Raw genomic sequence first — 23,804 nt, 5'->3', positions numbered from 1 at the left:
TGTCTTCCGCATACGCCACTGCTTTAATTCCCTTTCGGTTGAATTTGGCAAGGATATTGCTGACAACTAATAGCCACAGCAAAGGGGATAAGACCTCTCCCTGAGGGGTTCCCCTGTTGACAGAGCGTTTACCGTCCTGCTGCCTACCTCACCGATGATTATTCCAGTTTTAAGCATGTTCGCTATCCATTCGTTGAGATCTACATATGTCTGTGCCTAACATATTAAGAACCTCAATTATGGATCATGTGCTAACGTTGTTAAAAGCGCCCTCTATGTCGAGAAAAGCGACTAGTGAGTATTGTTTGTATTCTATGCTCCTCACAAACATAGCATAAGACTTTTTTTAAAAAGACCTCCAGCCACGGAATCGACGTTTCTCGACTCTTCCACAGCATGACAGGGAATATCTCATCTGATGATGAGTCCTTTAGGTATTAGAGCTAATATACCTCGTTTACTTAAATATGTATTCACAAAGCAACTAGTCCGGAAGTGAGTATTATGACGAAATACAATTCCATAAAACGCGATTAATATTTTATAAAAAACCCGCTTTTTGCAGGACCCATTGATTTTGTAATATCAAAGATATATATTTTCCCCCACACAATTCATCTATGATTGCTCTATTTGCTGATATGAGGCAGAGATGGCATCAGAATGACTTCAAGAGCTCCACTGCGAAACCACTGAATTTCCCTGCAAGGAATGTATTCCAATATATACGTAAGTGCAAAAGTACATATTTTATATGTTCATACATGTACATACATATTTCTATCTACTCAGAAAAGGTAGCTGGTTTAAATGGAAGATTTAAGATGGGATAGAAAAAAGTTTTAAACGAGTAAAATAACGTGTTTGAATCGAATACTTGTGATGAAAATGTTCAGTGGGAACTCAGATGTTGTAAAAGTATTCTTAATATTGGCAGCATAATCGAGTCAAGTCGCAGAATCGATAAGCGTCTTTAGACCACATCTCGAGTCTGTGGAAATTACTACCAAATCTGCTATGATAGGTTAGAATGCCAGTGAGCATTCTCAGTCTATCCGTATGGAGATTTATGAGATCTTTAACCTTTTTTTGATTAAACCCTCGGTATGAGGGCTTCGCTTGTGTGGAACATAAAACAGGCGCGAATTGGCGCTTTTCCCGTATTTGTTGATTTAAGGCCAGTCTTTGAACCCGCTTCAGCAGCACTTCTAATTCGCCGTCTTTTTTCGCCAACAATTTGACATTGGTTATCTTCGCCATTTATGTTTGTGTGTTGTGAGCGACTGTTGGGAGCTGGAGGACTTATGACCACTCGTTTCGCCTGGTATATGCCAGGTGTGGCCACAATATTAGCTTGTATAGCTTCGCTTGCTCTTTTTGCGGCAGTATTTTTTGTTTCTTTTTCTGCCGCCGGTTTCATCGGTAGCCGCCAACCACATCGACCAAGACTTCCAATTCTGATATTCCGTCTTTTATGCCCATGCTGACGTTCTTTTGTTTTAATAACGCAAGCTTCATTTTATTTCCCCCCCTTTTTGCATTTGGTAAGGGGATTTTTTCGGTGGCTCTGGAGAACTGTGATAGTACGACAATACTCCGGTTTGTGTAGGAGTGGCGTATTGTGTTGGCAGCTTCTATGCACCGATTAATGTCTCCCCTGTTTTTTTGTTAGGCTTATCTTCGGAAGCCGCCGTAATCTCCTTTGCATTTTTTGAATATTAAGGCGTGATCAGGACCGGAGATCGCAGTACTCTGCTACTCCTTTTGTTCTCTGCTTCTCTCCTCTAAGCTTTCTTTCTTTATATTTTGTTGTTTTTCGAAAACTTTCGACCGTTGAAAGTATTACTTCAGATTCCATTAAAATTTGGAATTGGATTTGCTGGATCAAAGAGCTTCGATGGCAAAAGCTACCATCCACTGCAATAAACCAGTGTCTTCCCTAATCTTCATCAGATCAATTTTTAGTATCCCACTTACGACTGAACTGCAGTAAACGGCCATCAATCAACTAGCGCAAAATAAGAATCATATGGTGCGGAATGTTACGAAGCAAAAAAATGTCGTTCCAATAGTAAGCAAAAAATTTGAGAGAGAAAGATAAATACAATTGTTTTCGAGAGGAGTTACGATATTATTAACTACAACAACTCCGCATGCATTTGAATCCAACGCCAATGTCACCTTAATCCGCCAGTTCCCTTTCTTTCAACCAGTACTACTTAGACTGAATAGACGATTGAACATGAAAGTAACTCTCCACGAATAAAAGAATTAAATTTTAATAATCATACATAAGACGCCTTGAAATACGCGATACAAAAATTGCACCATTTTTATTTTGTGTGTTCTAATACGTTTCAACGCACTGTGGCCATCTGTTGCACCGGAGCTTTTCCGACTACCCGGCATTAGATGCTCTGGTTAGTGTACCACCACTTGATGTTTTCATCCAAGGAGAGGCCTTGAAGGCCATCTGCAGGCTGAAACACAATGGGAATTGGTACGGCTCCTGTCTGTCATTGGACTACTCTATTAGGCATGGACTTCGAGCCAACGATCCTCGCCATGCCCCTTGACTCCATGCCAACCAGAGTCGTGCTTGACAAGAGATACAGTGTGGTACTGCCAGAGGCTCCATTCTGGTCAAACTCTGAAAATGAGCCCGACAAACACTGTTTTCGCATTTTCACGAATGGCGCCTGGGCCGAGCACGGCTCCGGCTCTGGGGTCTACGTGGAATCCAGCGGGGCAAAACTACTCTTCGCTCTTAGAATTCTGAGGCAGATCTATATTTATCTGTAACGACAGCAAAGCTGCGCTCATGGTCTTAGACAACCCTCCAACCACTTCAAGGGTAGTTGAATCCTGTATATCCAGGCTGAACTATGTCGGTTGACATAATATCCTGATGCAAACTTGGGACCCGGGACACGTGAGCATCGTGGAAAATGAGACCTTTTGACTCCTTAGCTAGGATGGGCTCTAAGTCCAACTTCTTTGGCCCAGAGCCCGTTTTGCCGCTCCCTTCTGCAGCCATCAAAGCCACCGTTAACAAACGGGGCTACTTTAATCCACAAGCGAACCTGGCAGGCTGAAAGAGGCTACAGATGGACAAAAGTGATGTTATCTGTCATGTCCGACCGACTGTCGCAATTCCTCCTATCACTAAGCAAAGGGGATTGTAGGCAGCTGGTTGGACTGATGGCGGGACACTTTCTATGGGCTAAGCACATGGAAAATGTAGATATCTCCGACAGTCTGGGAGGAGGATGAAACTGATAGCTGCATGTGCGCTGGGTTTGGGACCCGCCACGCGGTGAATGGGGCAAGGCAAGAAAAACATCGGACCTTGCGACGTCTACAACGGCTGCCACGTAAAGGAGCGTAAATTCGGTGTTTGATTTATTGTGGAAGAGAGACTTCGCCGCCAGGGCTCACATTCACTCCAGTGGACGACCGTCTCGCAATAATCCGCATCTGTGCGAGATTCTTTAACATCTCCCTCATTTGCGCCCACGCCCCGACGGAAGAGAAGGAGAAAATCGTACTTGGCGATTTCAATGCCAGGGTGGGTAAGGAGGGAATATTTGATCCCATAATCGGAAAATTCAGCCAGAAAATTCGCACAAGAATAATAGGTACGACGAGAATCGTCATGCTGCCGCAGAAAGAAAAGATGCTGCAAATAAGGCCAGCTGAAAAAGGAAGAGAGACGTATAATCAGAAGGAAGAAACGACAGGCCAGAATACGTGAGTGCGAGGAGGTTGAGATGCCAATACGAAAAATGCCCGAAAATTCTACCAGAAAGTTCGACGGCCCACATAAGGTTTGAAGATCAGGGCGTTTTCCTGTAAAAAAAGAAGACGGCGATCGGGTGACTGACATACACAGCGTGCTTAAATTATGGTGCGAACACTTATCGAACTTGTTAAGTAATGACAGCTCCGCAGGGCACAGAGAATATGAAGATGCTGATACCCTAATAGTTGACGACGGAATTGACTTCCCGACCTCGAGGACGGCCTTATACGCGCTGGATACAGAATCAAAACGCATCAGAGGACAAATCGAAGTACCTCCTGTCACCAAAGGAACAGTCGGCGCACTCGCTTATCGGCACCCAGGTTGTTGTAGTTATTGTAGCAGCAATACTAAATCCAGTCAGTCTAATGTTAATCACCGATTGTCTTCGCCTAGCTTATCTAACGGTAGGCCCAGGAAACTTGCTGTTTCAACAGGTTGGGTCCAAAGGGAGAGGGGTGTTAGATGAGTGGATTTGATGGTGCATGTGAAAAGATGGTAAGGGTCGTGCAGGGTGCCCCCACATACTGGACATATGTTTGGTATGTCGGGGTCAATTCTGGATAGGTAGGAGTTTTACCTGCTACAATATCCAGAACGTAGTAGTGCCAAGATTACGCGGGTCTCTCAAAGTAGCTGGAACTCTACGCAGCGTAGTTTAGAACCGGCGGGCCAATTGCCTTAAATATCGATAGCAATATTTCTTTGTCTTTGCCCCAAGTACTGCCGTCTAGCGATTTGAAGACCGTGTTCCGATTTTGCACCTTAGTGGCAACTGCGGTTGTGTGCACAGAGAAGGAGGGCAACCTGTCAAAGGTTAATCCCGAAATTTTTGGGGTTGTTTACAGTCGGAATTGGTGTGTCTTCGACTTTGACCTTGAGCTGCTGTTGGACCTCTTTCGTCCAGGTGGTAAAGAGGGTCACCGTGGACTTACTGGGGGAAAGTTATAAATTCCTCGCGGTGAAAAAGCGAGAAAGATTGCTGAGGTAATCGTTCACTATGGAACACAGGCCATCCATGCCATTACCGTGCAATCGTCAGCGCAGGAGTCCGGGGAGACTCCCTCTGGTGGCTGGGGGAGCTTCGATGTATAGAAGCTGAAAAGCAAGAGAGAAAGGACACCACCCTGTGGAATACCTTACTTTATTTCCTCCGTTTAGAGATTTGGAAGAATGTCGACCAATCAGATAGTTAGCGGACCACCTCTCTGGCTGGAGTTTCGACTGTATAATGTCATCTAGTAGCGTGGAATGACCGACTATGTTGAAAGCCTTCTTCAGACCCAGCACTACTAGGTCAGTCCTCTCACAGAGGCGGTTTAGGTTGAGCTCGCAGTTTATCTGGATGTTTATGGCTATGAGTGCTATGGTGGTACTGTGCACTCAACGGAAGCCATGGTGATGTGAGGCTGTGGCCAGATGTGACGTGTATGTTGGATTACGAGGGCTTGAAAGTCTTCACTACTGTGGAAAGGAGAGTTATCGGCTGATAAGATTCCCCTTGGTTGGCGGGTTTAACTATTTCCACTTGTCAGGAATGATGACAGTGGCCATAGACCCCCAGTGGACCCAGGTTTTTCAGCATCAGCATATTAAGTCCGTCAGGTGATAGCCACCTTATCTTTGTGCTTCGTCGAGTTTGACAGAGACCTTACAGTGGACCAGAGCTTGCTCACACCAGTGGTGAAGTTATGGGTCTTCAGGTGCTCTACCCATTTGGTCCGCGTATGTTGGGTGACCAGTTATCGAATCTCCAAATGCCAAAGATCGTGATGCGAATTGAAGTCACCTACTACCAATCGGTTTTCACCTCTGATGAGCGCACCAATTTCAGGATGATATCCTGCCGGGCAGCAGGTAACATGGAGTATATATATGTTATAAATTACGTGCTCGGCATCGCCTGACCGGACAGCTATACCTTGACATTCTAAGGTGTTGTCCCTACGGTCGATGCCTTCATCGATCAAACGATACCGGACTGTGTGGTGGACTCTGAGCGCTAGGCTACCACCACTGTCTCGCTCGCGATCTTGTCTGTGCACGTTATAGCTATCCCTGGTTATCAGGGAGGAGCTAGCGTGCAGTTTGGTTTCTTGGACCGCAGCTATTGGTATTCCATGTCGGCTCATAAATGCGATTATCTCATCTATCTTGCTCGTGAGTCCGTTATAGTTAAATTGAAGAAGCTGAAGTTCCTCGGGAGGACTGTGGTGACGCGAGGTGTGAGGGAAGCGTGAGCTGTGCGTTCCGCTGTTGTTGTTGCGCCCTGATGGTGGTAGGCGGCCGCGCCACACTTTGCTTCATTATGGCTGTTCCAGTATCTTCTTTGTTTTTCCTCTGCTTCCTGAATAAGGGAGGGGAAGTTACCCTTTCCTAATCCAAATGTGGCTTTAGGCCTTCAAATAAGGACGCCGCTCCTTTCCTGTCTAATTTGTCTTTAATTTCTTGCCCAGTATTTCCTATGTGCCTTGGAAACCATGGAATCCGTACCTGACTATTTTGGCCTAAGATATTCGGCTTATCAAAATGCTGGAAGCACCACTTTTGGTGTAACTTGAAAAGAGTTAAGAACCTTGATTTCTGCTTGGCCATCAGTGAGGACAGCTATGCTTCTGTTGTTATAGTCCCGTAGAAGTTGTTCATTAGACAAAAAAAACTCGTTGTACACTCCTGAGTCTAATGTTTTTTGGCGAGCTTTACGGCAAGTCGGTGTACTTGAAACGGGGCAAGAAATTTCCAAGCAAAAATATTGTCTTCTCAAGACAAAAACATTGAACGAAATAAATACAAATGACCTGTACGTTCGCCCAAAGACAAGCTTTTATCGAAATTGTCTTGCAAAAATACTTTACTTTGCGTTTGCACGGTCGGTTTTCCATTGGCCTTGGCATTCACACTTTTTTACTAATACATTCACAAGTATCTTATCGACTTCCTCAATGTCTATGATTTCCGAAGGCAGCAAATTTGGCAAATGCATTGAAGTAACTGGAGAATTCGGCGACGTTTCTTTATAATTCGCGAAAGAAAGTCAAACCTAAAACAAAAACGGAAGCCATTGAAATATATTTTAATTTGGAGATTGGGAAAACTATTGTTGAAAGATTATTTTAATCTACACTTCACTCAAATGTAAATCCAAACAAAACAGAGTAAAAGCAAGTAATTTGTACCAAACGACACTAACGCCGGTTGCTTAAAAGAGAATTGTCTTAATAACTGTCTGGACGCCTAGGCTACGCAAACAATTTCCTCGTTTTTGACTGTTAATACGTATTTTCAATTGTTTTAAGAGTATTGAGTTGTGTAAACCCAAGGCTAGACTCAGAGGTGTACGATAAACTTTTTTTCTTATAAGGAGGAACGGTCTAATGTACATACATACATATAGTAGGAATGTATTTTGAGTGAAGTTAAATCTAGCAGCTCAGCTGGTTAGGTCTCTTTGTGCGAAGAATCCAGTCGTTAAACTCGGTTAAGATCTTTTAGCCATTAAAACCATTTAGGAAACAAAATGACTTTAAATCGGGTAATAGACTTATCTATTTTAGTGTCCACAGGTGTATTAAATTATATACAGGTACGCTCGTTATGTTCTAATCGCCGCATCCCTGTGAGAAATGTAGTACACACGATTTTGGTTGTCTTGAAACTTATGTGCTTTTACTTACATACCTACATATAAATATATATGTACATCCATATGCATATGAACATATTTATTGTGCTACTCCTATCATGGTAAATACACTCTTACATATTGTATTTATGTACAAATATATAGTATGTGGTTACATTTGTGCATACATATTTGCAGCGTACACTCTCAAACTCTCTCTTATTTTATAACCACCTTTTTTAACAGCGAATGGCTCGCACAAAATGAAATGTTGGATAATTAAAAATAGACGAAATACCAAAGTGCCACAACCCCTCACCATTAATCAAAGTTTCACTGTTTGTTTATAGTCTTGTGTATACATACATATAAATATATTTCTATGCATGCGCATATGTATTCTCAAAGGTTGGTTGGTTAATATGGGCAGCATGTACACCACCAAAGGGGGTGGATGACAGTGGAGAATGAAACTTGTGAGCTACATACTGGAGTGCTGAGTGAGAATTTTCCTGATTTAAATGCATACAATAGCAGATATGCAGCTACGTAGGTATGTATGTATGCATGTAGGCAAATTGGCTTGCATTTTACGAATATAACATTTTTTGTGCACTACATACTATATATGAATGTATGTACATACATACGTATTTGCTTTATAACATTTCAGCGAATAAATTACGAACTCCATGTGTTATACCCCGAATACATACTATAATGCATACGAAGGATATTACAAAACGATATACTATACATACATATAAACAAATTAAACACCGAGAGAGTAAAGCGAGCATGACCAGAGGGTGAGTGTGCGAATGTTCAGCGCCAAGCACTGCTGAGTGAATATTTTGTTTTTATTATTTTTTAACAGCTTTTTTTGAAGGTGACAGCTGAAGTCAAAAATCCAGCTCAATAGCAGAAAATAAATGTGGGGCGAGAAACCTACAACCAACTTCGTCATCGATGAACTGCTTTGGCACCTCAATTTCGGCATCTAGTCTCCTGTAAAATGTACTTATATATGTGCATGTTCTATGTACTATAGTACTGTAAAATCGGTTTTGGGTGAATGATGTATACACTAACAATGCATAGTTGGATGAGCGGATCTACGTACATACATACATACATATGTATGTATGTATTTGGAAGGGAGGATAAACTGGCACGAAGATTTGTTTGAGCGCTTACTGCACATGAAATATACATGGATATGTATGTATTTGCGTTTGTTCATTTGCTTATATAACCATGGAAGCAATTACATACTCCTCCAAAGCTTGTTACATACAAGTATGTATGTATATACTTAAATGCCTATATATTAATACGCTTGCACATATACACGCAGCAGCGCTTAAATTTTTAACAGAAGCAAAAGCAAAGCAAGAGATATGGGCAAAGAGAGTGGCCCTCAGCAAAACTTGAATGAGCGAATATGGAATACCTTGTTGTTGCTGTCGCTGCGCTGCCTACCTTGGAAGCTGAATTGGACCACTCTGTTAGCTGTTTACGACTACACATATCATCATTTGTATACAACTATGCTCACACACCCGTACAAGTTTTTCATTTTCTTTGAATGTTTGGAAATTGTTTTCCTACTGTTTAATTCATATAATTGCATTATCGATATTAACAGTAGAATTGAACGTCATGAGATAAGATAAGAAACATAAGAAAGTACCACTTGTTTATGTTATTTTGTGGTATTAAAAAAAAGAAGTTAGGTTAGGTGCTGTGCAAATACCTACTTCGACGAGAAATACAAATTTTGGGCTTTGTGATATCATTGTGAGGATAAAAGGGAAAAGGACAGGAGAGAGATGATTGGGGAGGGGAGTTATGTTTAAGGATTATGGAACGATGACTTCTCACGGTTATGCAAACCTTTTTACACCTCTAATGATTTCCGTTCTATCCGCAGGTTTAACAAAAAAAAATTAAGATAATATTTCTAAGCCTCATCCCTGGGAAAGGCAGTTGAGAAGAATATACTGAGATGATTTCATCTCATCCCACAGATAGTTGGTGCTAATTTGAGTCAACACCGATTTGTACCGCGTCAGAGAACGCTAACAGGCAATTTCCGAAAAACCCAAACAATAAATTGCGCGCTATCTGTGCAGGCAATCACCTTGCAGCTTTTTCTCTGCAGCTCCTTCAGCAAGGGGAGAACATCGCTTTGCGGAGTGTCCCTTCTCAGCTGCCGGCTAGAGAGTTGCTTCCCCACTCTGCCATGGCCATAGTTACGGGTGATAAAGTCAATTCCGACCCCAGTATTCCCAGAGCTTTTGTGGTCGCCTCCGGAAGGATATTATTAGGGGCTTCAATGTCAAGGTGGGACACCTATAAAACAATCGTAGGGCAAGCATGTGGCGCTTGTGGTAAACGCCCCTGAGGAGTTCCTGACTTTATATTCAGATTACTGGCTATACAACCCCTGTCTAAATAAAAAGCGCACATAGAGAGAGGGCAGCCAGCGATGTCATCGGGGTCATGCGACTTGAAGGGCATGAAAAACCTAATGCTCCAAGCCAGGCGGCACTTCGATGCTGCTAACACGAAAAAAATTGGTGCGGTTTCCCACCTGTTATTGCTCGGGTCCGGACTCGTCGGAAAATTAAAGGTAACGTGAGTAACTCTTCGCTGCTCAATATCCAACACCCTGATTTATTCCTCAGGCAGCCCATGGGCGCGGAATTCCTTCGCCTGAACTTTGTAGACACATGGCAACCTTTCAGGCTGTCAAAGAATCTTCTCCATGAGTCCCACTTAGCTTTCCTAATTTCGGATTTATAGATTCCTAATCCGGTTTTTTGTTCATAGAAGGCGGTCTTACTGAAGAAGAGCTCTCAAGGTTCCTGGTGCATGCAAAGGTGAATATCTCTACCAATTCGTCCAATTATTTAATTATTTAATTGAGAGATCCAGATATTCTCGTTGTGCTTCTGGGAGCAGATCCTGCAGATTTCGGCAGTACAAATCTCGGCTCGTACTTCTAAAGTTTATGTAGGGGGTCTTTTTGGTCGGGCATCCTTGAAAAAGCTCTGAATATGTCTGTTGTCCGAAAAGGAGTGGGCGTTAAGCACCCTCCAGTCAGGGGTTCCATACTTCAGGGAGGACGGACGCAATAGTCAATGGGGTCATTATTACAGATAGTAGAGCCTTCGCTTCGAGAATAAAATCCAAAATGACTATCTCTTGCATTTATGTCTTTACTTCCCTAACAAGTGTGGTGGAAATTCGCGTCGGTGGCAATGACGACGCCGATTTTCCTTCTCCTCGTCTCATCCAAGGCCTCATTTCTGTTTGCGAGTTTTCTAGTCTCACAGTAAGAATGCCTTCACTGTTGAAATGTTAGTTCTTCTCCGAAGAGTACGCAGGATGTGCGTTTTCCTCCACCTGGATAACTTTTCCTCCTGATTCTCGAATCACCATTACTGCTCAGCCATGGCACCTGGATCAGATCTGTATCAGCTCCACTTAGCTCAAGGAATAGTTATAAATTGAAGCACGCTACCTTAGAGTTCCCAGGTCGGCACCCTCACTGTCCGAGCCCAGAAGCCTTCTCTTCCGCACTGTCGAACAGTTAGCCGATGCTGAAAATGGACCTCGCTAACAAGGGTCACCAGCAGTGCCAACATCCGACGTGGCGGATTCAAAAGGAGCTTTCCATGAAATATGCCTATCCCTTACCTTACATTCTGAATTGTAGGGATATCCCCCTGGCATCGATTTGGCAGACCTTGAGGACTACCCTCTCAACGAAAGGCCCGAGCCACTCTACATTTAGCAGAATCAGCATTTTTCGAAAGGGCCCCTCTGACTTCTTCACCTTAACTACCTTCCAGATGTACGTGGAAACTTTGTAGTGTCAATAGTGAGGGTTTCCTTTATTTCCGAAGTAGAAAGTTAGGAAGGAGGCCAGATATGGGCCTGAAGGCGCATGGGCAGTTGTTTTTGTACACCGCCTCCAACTTGGCTTCCTTCCAAAACCTAGGGCCCGCTATGGTAGGCCCTAAAATTGGCTCCGGTCCAATTGAACACTCTAAAGAACCACAGTTCGCCAATTCATCAGCCCGTTCGTTACCTTGAGTTACAAAACTTGGTAATTCCCTCGTTCCACCATGGGATCTAGCTGCTCGGCTCTTCAACTGATTTAAGAGTTTTGAGTTTAGGAAGATTTGGTATTCTCACTTCGAGAAGCAGTACGTCCTCGTCCCCATTCTATGGAGATTAACTTACCACGAACTAAGAGGGCAGCTCCATATAGGAATTGGGTATCCACTCAACCGCGGAACGGCGGAATTGGTGGCCACCCAAGTACTATGTGGAGAGTACCGTACCGACAACCTGGCAGGAGGTATAAAATGCATTTTCCTACAATGTGGAGGCTAAACAAGGATCTCTCTGCACGAGGTAACCCACTTCTGGGAAATCCTCCCGTCGAGCAATCGACGGCTCGGGCATCGGATGTGCAGGCCCGAACCCCACATTCCCCTATGACCGGAACTGACCCCCAGGGTTCCGGAGGAAACGCACTACTAGTGGTGAAACATGGCACATTGGCTATGCCAATGGAGAGCCGAGTGAGTGTGAGCGATACACCGCCGTCGAAACGATCTGAAGCAACTGAACAAGTTGTGGAGGATGTGGAGATGGCGGACAATCTCTCAGTAGACTCAGACGGATCTCTGGTACCGAGTAAGTCTTTGACAACGGTTAAACCTGGTGTGAATCAGGTAAGTACCGGTAAAAAGACTGAAGTTATTGAAAATTCGATCGCAGGTGTTGGTCTAACCGCAAGGCAGATCAAACGAAGAAGACAGAAGGCGAGGCAAGCCGAAGCACTAGCTAAGGCAAGTACTCAAGCTCCGTCAACTTCGACACCTGCAACGGAAACGGGAAAGCGTGGCAGAACACAGGATTCCTCTGTAGCGCTGCGCTCTTCCGGAAACGAAACGGGGTCTGTGCCAACGACCGGGAAGAGGAGAAAGGCAAAGAAGAGGAAAGTCGAGAGACGGAATTCGCAAATGCCTGCATCCTCGACCCAATCCAAGGCAGACAAACCTTTGCCTGACAAGGCAGAGGCTAAGGGACGTCAAATGTCGAATGACACTCTTCCGTCAACGCCTGGCGAATCATTCGCGAGAATGGCAGTAAAGGCAATGACGGTGGAGATACATACCGACAGACAAGATGGTCTACTGTCCAAAGGGCAACAAGACTATCTTGACAGCTATCTCTGGAAAGCTATCGGTGAGTTGAAAGACGCGCCGACGTTAGAGGGGAAAAGCGTGGTGGACGGCATCGTAAAGGTGCGCTGTTCCAATGCTTTTTCCCGAGAATGGCTAGAAAAAGCGATAGCAAAGATTCCAGCCTGCGAAAACAGCAAGTTCATTCTTGTTGAGAGTAGCAAAGAAAGGCTAGTACGAGCGAGTGTCTGGATTCCGGGTCCTTCCTGTAATTCAGCAGAACACCTCAAACGCATCCGTGTTCAGAATAAGGATCTTGACACGACTCTCTGGAGAGTATACTCGTGCACCAGGCAGAAATCCGCTACCACTTTGGAGGCGGGTTCCCACCTGGTACTGGGTATCGATCTTGGGTCCCTCAAGGTGCTTAAGTCGAAGTACGGGTGCCGTCCTCACCTACATCTGGGGCGGATCCAGTTCCGTGTCCAGGATAAGGTGGAGGACAAAGCGTAAATATACTCAGTCTCATGACTGAAGTAATATTTACACAGATAAATCTGCAGCATAGCAAAGCGTCTACGGCTCTCTTGTGCCGTAGGCATGCAAAACTGCAAGCAAACCCACACATAATACTTATACAAGAACCATGGGTATGTCACAAGCGTATCTGTGGTCTAAGTGCTATGTCGTGGGGACAAATACTTCATTGTGAAGGGAATGTGAGACCGCGAACATGTATTATAATGCCGAGATTGATCGAACACACGATGTTAAAAGAGCTATGCTCCGTAGATAGCGTTGCTGCAAAAATAAAGTACTTGAAAAGTGGGAACAGTGTCGAAGCTTTCATAGTTTCGGCCTACCTACCCTACGACTCTTTACAGCCACCTCCTTCGAGGGAGCTAAGAGAAGTGGTCAAGTACGCAGAATCCAATAATCTGGGGCTAATAGTGGGCTGTGACGCAAATTCACAGAACATTGTGTGGGGAAGCAGCAAATGCAACCCCAGAGGTCTCAAGTTACTGGATTTTATCCTGTCATCCGATTTGGTCATCCAAAACACTGGTAACAAACCTGAAAAAACTCAAATCAGCAGAAATGATTGAAGATGCTACTAAGAAATTAGAAGGTACTTTAATCAATTGCTTTGAGGAACTGTGTCCACTCAGGCAAAGCAGACAGGGGAAAGCGGTTCCTTCGTGGAACCCTGAACTGTCAAAGCTTCGTGTACGGTCCAGGAAACTTCTTAATAAGGCCTTGAAGACCAAAACAGAAGAGAACTGGGCCAATCATCGACTTACAAAGAGAGAATATAAGAAAAAAGTACGGCAAGCCAAACTTGAATCCTATAGAAATTTCTGCAGTAACGTCGAAGAAATGAGGGAAACAGCGAGACTTTGTAAGGCCCTTCATTTAGACCGCTCAGTAAGGCTCGATTCCATTCGAAAACCTGATGGTTCATACACCATTTCCATATCGGAAACGTTTAATGCTCTACTCGAAACCCATTTTCCGGGTAGTAGAACTCTCTCTGAAGTTGAGAGTGGCATGAACAATAACGGCAGCAACGGTGGAACCTCTATGCACAGCTGGTATATTGCTAGTCGGATAGTGACAAGGGAATCGATAAGGTTTTCCTTATCTTCCTTTGAGAACTTTAAGTCCCCTGGACCTGACGGAATATATCCAGCAATGCTTAAAAAAGGAGGAGACAGGCTGATTGAGGCCCTGAAAAGGATCTTCACAGCCTGTCTCGCATTTGGTTATATACCATCCCAATGGCGACGCATAAGAGTAGTTTTTATAAGATGACTATTCCCTGGCAAAAAGTTTTAGACCAATCAGTTTGACATCGTTCATGTTGAAAAGTCTGGAACGAGTGGTGGAGAAACAGATTCGAGTGGGGGGTATTGCCGAGAAGTCCACTTAGTAGAAATCAACACGCTTACCAGAGTGGATAATCATGTGAATCAGCCTTACACGATCTTGTTAGCAAGATTGAAGCTGGGCTGGAAGCTGACGAATACACAATGGACGTGTTCGTGGACATTGAGGGGGCTTTTGATAATGCCACTTTCGGCTCGATATGTTCTTCTGCCGAACGACACGGAGTTAATCAAGCCATTATAAAATGGATATACTCCATGCTCTCTGAGAGGCTGTTAACCGCTGGTGGGAGCGACGACGAGCAAATCACAGTCAGGGCCAAGCAAGGATGTCCCCAAGGGGGTGTTCTTTCTCCGCTGCTGTGGTGCTTCGTCGTAGACTCCCTATTAGCGGAGATGCAGGAACTCGGCTTTCACGTCCAAGCATATGCGGATGACGTCTGTGCGCTAACATCGGATAAATCCTTAAGGAGGCTTTGCACGAAAATGCAGAGGATTCTTGACAAAATCGATAATTGGTGCATGAGACAAGGTATTTCCGTTAATCCGAACAAAACAACCATAGTCTTGTTTACGAGAAAACGGAAATTGGATGGACTCAGTCTTCCAACACTGAAAGGTGTGACACTTGGTCTTTCCAACGAAGTTAAATATCTAGGAGTAATCTTGGATAAGAAGCTGACTTGGGAGACACACGTTTCACTGAAGGTGAATCGTGCATTGAAGATTTTTCAGCAATACCGTAGAGCCTTTGGCAAAACTTGGGGTCTGAAACCTGCTGTGGTCCTATGGATATACACGGCACTTATCAGACCAATCATCACTTACGCTTCTGTGGTTTGGTGGCGACGGAGCATGGTTAAGTCCACAATCCGGGAACTATACAGGCTGCAAAGAAGTGTATGTTTATGCATCACGGGTGCCATGAGTACAACCTCTGGTGATGCCCTAAATGCAATGCTTGATTTGCTCCTCCTGGATCTTAAGATACCGGTACAACAGGAAGCAATAAAAGCAATGTGTAGACTCCATAAATATGGTTTCTGGCACGAAGATAGAACTTCGGGACACAGAGAAATCTTTAAGTTGCTGTCGGAGCTGTATTCACTGTTTTTGGCACCTAAAGATGACTTGATACCCACAGTTTCATTCGGAAGGAAATTTGATGTCAGATCAAATGGAGCAATCCAGAATGCATGCAGGGAGGTTTGACGGATATTTTCTTTACCGATGGGTTCAAGACTGAAATAGGGTCTGTAGCCGGATGGTACTTAAACGATAGTAATAAGTATCACTATGCTATGGGGGGAATGGCAACTGTTTTCCAAACAGAAGTTTTTGCCATCCTAAAAGTAGTCGAATGGATAAACGAGAGGAGATGGAGCGGGAAACAGATTGGAGTCTTCAGTGACAGTCAGGCTGCATTGAAGGCCCTGGAGAACGCGAAGCAAACCTCAAAGATTGTTCAGGAATGTAAGAAGAAGCTTAATTCTGTCGCAAGACAAAACAGGCTTGTACTTATATGGGTTCCGGGACACTCCGGTGTTCAAGGAAACGAAATTGCCGACGAATTGGCCAACCGTGGATCAGCGGTGCCCCCACAGGGGCCAGAGCCAATAATGGGAATCAGTCCCGCAGGAATCAAGAATTGGATCAACGATTATGTAGGCAATCTACATAAAGAGCGATGGTCCGGTCTAGAACGCTGCAGAACTGCAAAGTGTTTTGTGATAAGTCCGAACAGAAAACTGTCAAACTTTCTACTAAAACTTAGAAGGAAAGACATTCGGTTGATGGTCGGCATCATTACAGGACACAACCCATTGGAATCATCGAGGACCCGGTATGCCTGTCATGCTTGGAGGAGGCGGATAGCACTAAGCACTTTCTCTGTGAGTGTCCTGCCTTTGCTAGAACGCGACTACGAGTATTGGGTTCCGATGTCATGTGAATGAGTAATATTCGTTCTCTAAAACTGGAGGGTATTTACAGATTTGCCAAAGAATCTGGAAAATTCTCACAGGACTAACTATCTCTATCTCTGTCTCTACTCTTTCCTATCTCTTTCTCTGATACTTTTCTCCCTCCCTCCTTGAATATCTACTCCCTTTGCAGAGCTTTAAATACAATGGGCTTTTTAGCCTGAGTGTTTTAGGAGCCACCAAATCTCCTGGTGCTCCTTGGCTCGACCTCTTCAAATTCAATTCATTCAAATTCAGTACGTCCTTCTGGGAGTCCGACCTTTTGGAATTGGAGAAGTGTTAGTTCCTAGCGGAAATCCCATGAATCGATGACTAGATAGAGATTTATCTTCCAAGAAGAGCCATCCTTTGAAGTTATCCGATTGGTGAGATCAATCACTTCTTGTATTCCGTTTGTGACAAAAGTAGGTTCTGTTACCTACAATTCTGTGTGGACAGAAAATAGCTTGTTCGCTTCGTGCTACCCCATATAGTGTTTGCGTCACTACCCACTTTAGGCCCATTCCATTCCACTCCGCATACTGAACAATGTCCAGTAGAGAGTGCGAGACTACAATGGCCTCGGCGCGTTTCCAGCCAGTACAATACAAAATTTTTATCGAATTCTTGGTTTAAATGGTACTAAAATCATTTCAATACAATAATGAAGCAATACGGATCAAAGGTATAACGGTACATTTGGTATGTACGTATAAAAAGTTAATGCGTCATCATCGACTGAGTGGATAAGTGGCTTAGTGGAAAATTCGTGCATGGATATGGTTGAGAAGAATTTGGTTCAATGTTCAGTATGCAAAGGACCTTCTTTTGATTATTGATGTTCACAGGAAATACATCAGTACATATATTAATTTGGTTGCCGTGAGTAGCTTCGTTAAAAAAATGTTGCTTCTCAGAATTTCGTTAGCATGAAACGCAAAAGCAGTAGGGGTACTCTCACCAATTTCGTTACGGCGCTTGGCTAGTTAGCAGTTCGGTAAATGTGTTTTATGGTGAATGACCTTTTTGACTCTCTGTTAGTTTGGTAATGCTCTTCCTTCCACCAGCTGAATCACTTGTGAATTAGCTTCATTTCACCCACTGCAGAAAAATATCAATGAAATCTGAAATATTTTACTGTGAAATTTTCATACATCCTTTTTTTCTTACCTTTTTGATATTCTAAACTTAAACTTCGCGCTTGATTGTCAACTGTCTATTAAGTTGCTTTCGACCGCGGTGCTTCGTTATTTGGCGCTTGAGCGTTTTCCTTGGATTTACAAAAACAAAGTATCGTAAGCAACGAGCTCAGTGTGAAGCCCCTTAGGGTTGTTCGGTGTATAAAAAAATTATAAATGGGCACTGTGCTTAACCTTGGCAGAATTGCAATAATCTACTATATTTTGAAATAAGTCGCAAGCGATCTTGTACCAATTTTATTATATAATATTTTTCGTGGACTTCCCTTCAATACAGATATCTATCCTACTGTCTTGTAGCCTTTCTTGGACTCACTGTGATTCGCTGAAAGCTGTGCAGACTAAAAACGGAACGAAACCCCTATGTAAGGGGTTTCCAATAACAGGTGTTACAGGTTAATGCATTGCGCTATCGAGAGATAATTCACCATTTTTTATGGCCAGAATTAAATGGTATTGATCTGGGCACCGTTTATTTTCAACAAGATGGCGCTACGTGCCACACAAGCAACGAAACCATTGATCTTTTACGGGAAAAGTTTCCGGAGGGTGTTATCTCTCGAAAAGGTGATCACAAGTGGCCACCGAGATCTTGAGATTTAACACCTTGTGACTTTTTTCTTTGGGGCCACGTGAAAGAGAAGGTCTACGCCAACAGCCCAGGGTCGATTCAAGACCTCAAAGATGGAATTCGTGAGGTTCTCGAGGACATAGGGCAGCCACTCGCAATTCGGTTATGGAAAATTTCATGAAAAGGATATTGTCCTGTAAGCGTGGTTGTGGTGGTCGCTTGCCTGATGTTATTTTCCACTATTAACGGCATACCTTACAGGCTGCGAAAGCAGCCTGTCCTCCGAGGACGAAAAGAGGCAAACCGAAACCTCTATGGTGGTCCACAGACATAGCAGACCTAAGAAGAGAATGCAGAACCAAGTATAACGAAGCGAGAAGAACTAACTTGTGGGATGGATACAAAGACTGTCAACGCAGATTTAAGTATGCCATTAGGGCAGCTAAAACGGCGTCTTGGAGAGATTTCTGTCAAAAGATAGATAGTACCTCTGAGACAAGTAGACTCAGGAAAGTTATATCAATGAACCACAGCAACCCTAGTTACCTCATCAAAGAGGACGGCAATTGGACAACTAATAGTGAAGAAACACTAGAATTACTATTGCAGACACACTTCCCAGGTTGTCTATGCAATGAAGATGGTAGAACTCATCCTACAGTTCTCAATGGGGGTCCTCCAATAGATTTTATTACGGAGGACAACATAAAATCTGCCATTGGCAGTTTCAAACCTTATAAATCGCCGGGACCAGATGGAATTATCCCCGCCGACCTGCAACACACAATTAGTATGATTGCACCTAGACTCGTCTCAATTTTTGAGGCAGTAGTACGACTTAGTTATATCCCCAAGAAATGGGCGGAAGTAAAAGTGGTCTTCATTCCCAAAGCAGGAAAAACCACACATACGAGACCGAAGGACTACAGGCCGATCAGCCTATCATCCTTCCTGTTAAAAACTTTAGAGCGATTGCTAGATGGGCACATCAAGGGGAAGATTGGCAACAAGCTATCACCTTCCCAACATGCATACAGCAAAGGCAAATCAGTAGAGACGGCGCTTCACTCGCTGGTCGACACGATTGAGAAATCACTTCACTATAAGGAATACACCCTTGCTGTCTTTCTAGACATCGAGGGTGCTTTCAATAACATACACCCGGAAGCAATTACCAAATCGCTAACAGAAATGGGAGTAAACAGAGCGCTCGTCTCGCTCATAGAGCGAATGCTAGTCGGGCGGACGATTCGCGCAGATTTGGGTGAAACATCCATCAAGAAATTTCCGATCAGGGGCACACCGCAGGGTGGGGTAATCTCTCCACTTCTATGGAACCTGACCGTCAATAATCTCCTTCAGGAGCTAGAAAAAATGGGAGGTAAGGTAATCTCATACGCAGATGATATTGTAATAGCAATCTCTGGCAAACACCTTCCAACCATGTGTGATCTTCAACAAAGAGCTCTCAACAGACTATCACTATGGTGCAAGAGTCGAGGACTAGAAGTAAATCCGGGAAAAACGGAACTGATACTGTTTAGCAGGAAACACAAAACACCTGCTCTTCAACAAATTCTTTTGGGGGGAAAACCCCTTAAAGTAACAGAAAACGCTAAATACCTAGGACTTGTACTAGATAGGAAGCTAAATTGGGGACTCACAGTCGCAGACAGAGTACGCAAAGCTACGACGGCGCTATACTCCTGTGGAAGGCTCGTTGGGAAAAAATGGGGTTTGAAGCCCAGTATGACACACTGGCTGTACACAGCAGTAATTAGGCCAATTCTCTACTACGGTATTGCAATATGGTGGAATGCCCTGGAGAAGGGCGTGAACATCAAAAGGGTTGACAGGGTCCAAAGACTTGCATCTGTTCTTATCACCGGTGCAATGTCAACCACACCGTCGAAAGCACTAAATGTGATACTAAACTTCCTTCCGGTAGACCTGCAGGCAAAGTACATGGCGCGCAGTGCAGCAATAAGGCTGAGCACTTTAAGTAAGTGGTCAAACACAATTTATGGCCACGGCAAAATCCTGGATGGCACGTTGGGACTTCCCAGACAGGTGGACTACACAATTCCGCCTATACTTGCCACTACAACGTTCGTGACCCTCCTACCCACGAGGGAAGAGTGGGAGCGTGACGTGGTAAGACAGGGCGAGTCCATCCATGTATACACAGATGGCTCAAAGCTCGATGGCAGGGTGGGCGGGGGTGTGTATTCCGAGCATCTGGGGATTTCCTTCAGTTTTCGGCTCCCCAACTACTGTAGTGTCTTTCAGGCTGAACTGATGGCAATAATGAAAGCCGTGACACTGGTACAGTGTGATGCGATATCTGGTGATGATATCTACATTTTCACTGATAGCCAGGCGGCGATAAAATCCCTCACTAAACAGTCGACAACCTCTAAGGTAGCCATGAAATGCCGCAAATCTCTTAACGAGATGGCTGAGTCATTTCACCTAACGATAGCATGGGTTCCTGGCCATTGCGACATAGAGGGGAACTGCAGAGCTGATGAACTCGCGAAAATCGGCACCAAACTGACTAATGAGCACATAGACACTGATATAGGTATACCCTTACAAACATGTAGACTACATATCCATGAGGAAATTGTAAGAATAGCAAATGAAAGATGGCGAAACGAAGCCACTTGCAATATAGCCCGACAGATGTGGCCGACTCTCAATGCTAAACGCACAGAACTTCTACTAAGGAGAGACAAACATAGTCTCAACATACTGACTTCAGTCATAACGGGGCACTGCCTAATTGGTAGGCACGCCCAGAGAATGGGTGTGCAAACACATGACTTCTGCAGAAGTTGTCTAGACGAGGAAGAGGAAGAGACGATTCCGCACCTTCTGTGCCATTGTCCTGCTCTATCCAGACGTAGACTCGCCAATTTGGGCAAACATTTCTTTAATGAATTAGAAGATCTCGGCTCTGTCGAAATTAAGGATCTAGCAAAATTTTTGAATAGTACACTGTGGTTTCAGGAGGGATAAGGGCTAGTTTCCCCATGCGGCATCACAATGGGCTACGAGCCTGAGTGTGTCCACAATGGACAACCGCTTCAACCTAACCTAACCTAACGGCATACCTTCCTCTTTATAATGAAATAAACATGCGATCATTTATATTAACAAATAGATTTATTTTTTTTTGAATATCAAAATAACGCCTCTGTTTGGAAAACCGTATAGTTTAAAAAAACTTTTTCTAAACAAAAAATATTGATTAGTTACAATAAATTTTCACTTTAATACTCGTATTGATAATTGGAGATTGTTTGGTAATTTATTTGATTCAGATCACCAAAATTCCTGAAAAGATTATTAAAGTTGCAAACGAGCATCCAAATTAAGCTTTCAAAGCTTTATTCGCAAATTCTATACATGGAGCTTTTATGGAGTTACCCGCAGTGGGGGTAAAATGGAAGTTTGGGGATAATTTTGTTGGAATGGAGTAGGAACAATAGTGAGAATAAATGACAATATGAATAAGTGAGCCTATCTTGATATTTTCATACGATATTTCTTCGAGTTCATGCCACTAAACTGGTTATTCATGCCTGATAACAACCCCAAGCATTTAGCAAAAGTGTTGAATAATAATTGGTTGTGCAAAGAAACAATTCTAGTTCTGAATTGGCACGATACTAAGGTAAAAACCTTTAAAAATGCCAATGAACCATGGCAAGGAGTACAGGAAGCGTGAAACTCTAATAAAAAGTTTACCTCGGAGGTGTGAATCAGTTCAATAATGGATTCTGAACAAAGTAATAATCAGATAAATAATTAAATAAGCAAACTTAACCAATATGAAATAAAATTTTTTTGCAGATCGATACAAGTGCGCTATTTCAGTGTCCAGTTGAAAATGTGATAAATTCCGATTTTTCGAGCTCCGTATAATTTTAGATATTGAATTTATTTATATTTAATTTACTTTGGGTTTTGGCCAAGATTAGACAAGCAAACAAAAAAAGCGAACGATGAGGGTTGAAGAAAAAACCTCTGGTAAGAGTAAGAATATTGTTCTTCTGCAAGAATGCTTCAACTGTTCTCTCAGCAAAAGTTTTCAAAATGAAATCAATTCATAAATTCATTACTGTAACCAGAATTGCAGTTGAAGTGACTCAAGCATTCTTTAGTAGCCTGGCTAAGGTGTAGCTGCCTCCATCGTAAGTGGTAGAAAATCTGCGCTAGAGGCATGTGACTGTCTCTGTCCTAGGTCATACAATAAAGTTTTACATTTCATTGTTCAAACTAAACATTTTATTTATTCTATTATGAGGACTGCGAAATATTCGTTAAGAAAATATCATTGTCAAATTAGGTATTTTTATACACAATATTTTGATGCATGTAAATTTTGTGAAATGTTCGTCTAAATTGTTTATTTTAACATACTTTGATGGAAGGTTTCACGAATTGTTTTCTTAGTAATTAGCATTTTTATGAAATAAAAATTTAAAATCAATAAACATATTTTTTTAGATACAAAGAAAGCAAGTGAAAACTTTATGCGACAATTTAATGAAACATGATTCGTATAAACTGGAAAGGTCACCTACTATTAAAAAGTTGTTAAATTACATCAACAAATTACTGTGACAATCTGATTCCTCAGCTAACATATCCAACAACACGCGCCGAATATTGTGGCCATGGGGCCAACGTGAACAGCAAATTATAACAAAAAAAGGCAAAGTTAGCAGCAGCAAGTCTCATAGCTGTTGACAGCAGCAAACCAGTTCGTACATCTTACATTTCCAGCATCAACTCTCGACCCGCTTATTTACCACAATCCAAAAACAACAAGAATTGCAGCAGCCACAAAAACGATTAACCACAACCTCAAATGCAGAGAGGACAGAGAGGGAGGTAAAAATCGAAAAATGCTATTGAAACCAGCACACAACGAATTTTCCATAAAAAGTAGCAGCTGTTTGCACGACGCAGCAGAAAAAAAAAATAGAAACCTTATATATTAGTATACATATGTACTTCACATATTGAACACTCGTGCCAATCTAGTACCCACCAATAAATACATAGTGCATGCGAGTACACTCACACATGGCGGCGGAAAGTTGAGCAAAAAGAGCGAATCAACACATTGTCACTCATATGAGACCAACCAAAAGAGCACAAGATGACAGAAACAGAAAAACTGGCGTACCGCAATGACAGCAGGCGAACGAGTAACTGGGCTGGGGCTGGTGGAATGGCTGCGTTGCAGAACAATAGTGTGAGTGCGATTGCAATGACGCGTGTGAATGAGCGAGAGAGAGATTATGATGGTAAATGAGTATATGCGTATACATACGAGTGAATGTTCGAACTAACGAAATAAGGGGATGGGCAGTAAATAGACGAGCCGAGGCTGATGAATGCAGAACTGCGTTTCTCGTATAGTCTGGCATGAATGCTTGCATAGGCGGTGAGAGAGAGAGACCTTTACAGAAAATATATAAATTGAACGGACAAGCATATAAATGAGTAGGATATGAACAGAGCCAACAACGACGCCAAAACAGA

This window comes from Anastrepha ludens, chromosome 6 (genome assembly GCF_028408465.1).
Source record: "Anastrepha ludens isolate Willacy chromosome 6, idAnaLude1.1, whole genome shotgun sequence".
NCBI classification, from domain to species: Eukaryota; Metazoa; Arthropoda; class Insecta; order Diptera; family Tephritidae; genus Anastrepha; species Anastrepha ludens.
The sequence above is the reverse complement of the archived record's forward strand: the minus strand, read 5'-3'. Positions refer to the sequence as shown.